The following is a 2182-nucleotide window of genomic DNA, read 5'->3' as shown; positions in this document are numbered from 1 at the left end:
TATCACACCCAAATCACACCAAATCGTGTTGATATAAGTGATAATGTGATAATTGTGTGATAATCACATGATTATCACACCCATATCACATGATTAACCGTTTATTAGATAATGATAATCATGATCGTGTAATAGTTTTAAAAGATTTTATGATATCATTTCCATTATTACTCTTTTAATTTTAATATTTTCTGAATCTTTTTAAATTTCAATTTTAGTTTTAAAAACCTTTTAATTTTATTTTTTATCACAATATGTGGTTATTGGGTTGTTCTCGCATTCTCGTAAATCACAGGGGTTCTCGTTTGAACCCTTCCCTATATATATATATATATATATATATATATATATAATTAAATTTGAATGTTATCTGATTTAAAAATATTTATTAACATGATTTTCTCTTTCCATCAAATAATAAGATTTGAGATATTGATTCACGTATATTTGTTTTATCATGTGAAACTCTTTTACGTGTATTTTTTATTTTACTAAGTGAACAAAAAAAAGTTTCGTATATAATATTTTTACAAAGTGAATGCAAACATACGTAAAACAATACCTTAAATCATAGTTTCTGGTGAAAAAATCATGTAAAAATATTTATATATAGGTTTTCACGGGTTTGAAACCCTTTTGTGGTTCAAACGAGAAGACGGTTAAACATTCTAAACCACATAATCCATTTAAAAACATTATAAATAAAAAATGAAAAACAATTTTAAAAATTAGGATAATCATCATTTTGAATTGGGTCAAATACTCTATTAAAGGTATAATTGTAACGAAACTCTATTTGAATCCCTTAAAAATCCCATTATAATTTTAATTTCATTTATTTTTTAGTTTTAATTAATTCAAAATCTTTTATATACAATTATCATATATGATTGATACGATTATTAAAGAGATTATCATATCACGATTAATAAAAATAACTACAACTTTTAGTTTTCTTATTACAATAATGTACATTCAAATTATTTTTATTAGGACATTGTGTTTTGAAAAATTCATCCATTATAATATTGAGTAACCTTTTGATTAAAATTTATCCGTTATATTAGGTTTCCATGTCACCCCATTGCCCACATATACCATATTGTTGATGTGACATTTCTTATTACAATATTGTGTTTTTTTAATTATTCTATTATACCATCATAGTTTCCTATTACGGCATTGTACTTTTAGTTACAATAACTTTATCATTTAGACATTGTACATTTAATCGAACATGTTTACCAAAAATTATAATTTTTCATAAATTAAACATGTTCATAAAAGATCATTATTTCACGAATAAAAATGTTCACAAAAGATTATTCGTTCATTATTAATTTCATGACGTAGTTTGTAATGCCAAAAACTAAACAAATAATAAGAAACGTAAAGACGTTCACAAGTACTAAAGAAACATAAAAAAGTTTAGTATCCGTTTTAATCCTAAATTTTAATTAAAAACATTAAAACATACAACTTCTAGTTACTAATCCTAAAAGTAAGAAGAAATAAATAGCAACATTATGCTAATGATGATCATATTTATTTTAGTAATTATGATGCATGAAAAAATTTAGAAGTGTAATAATAATAAATAAATAAAAATTGATATTTGTTAAATTCTAAGGACTTATAGTGTAAATGCAATCAAAATAAAGGGTTTATACCGTAAAATTGAATGGAATTCACTAATTCAATGGCATAAAACCCAATGATCATGAAATATCTTGCCAGATATTTATCCCTAGCGACGAAGTTCCCTCACCTAACTTCTTTCAAAGCTTGGCTTGTTTCGTAAGTCACTTTGCGGTCCGTTCTATTTCTAAATTAAGTGACAAAGGTGAACCTGCACGAGAAGATTTTGGCATAAACGATTAAATGCACCGAATCCTCAACAGCGGCGTCAAAAATTTGACGGATGTCGAGTCCACCAAATAATAAGTTCCAATCATTAGCCGATTACAATCAAAATTGTAATAGCGGTAAGTTGGGTCGAATCCACAGGGACTTGGTTTTTACTTATTATTGCCAAAGAATTTAAGTACAAGAACGATTAATTAAAGTACACACGAAGGGGCGGGTTAGATTTGATTAATTAGACTAAACATGCGAATAAAATTTATTATAGACGATTGGAATAAAAATAAACTCGACTTTGGATTATAAATGCAACTCTATT

This window comes from Cynara cardunculus, assembly GCF_001531365.2.
Source record: "Cynara cardunculus var. scolymus isolate 2C chromosome LG 8, CcrdV1, whole genome shotgun sequence".
NCBI classification, from domain to species: domain Eukaryota; kingdom Viridiplantae; phylum Streptophyta; class Magnoliopsida; order Asterales; family Asteraceae; genus Cynara; species Cynara cardunculus.
The sequence above is the reverse complement of the archived record's forward strand: the minus strand, read 5'-3'. Positions refer to the sequence as shown.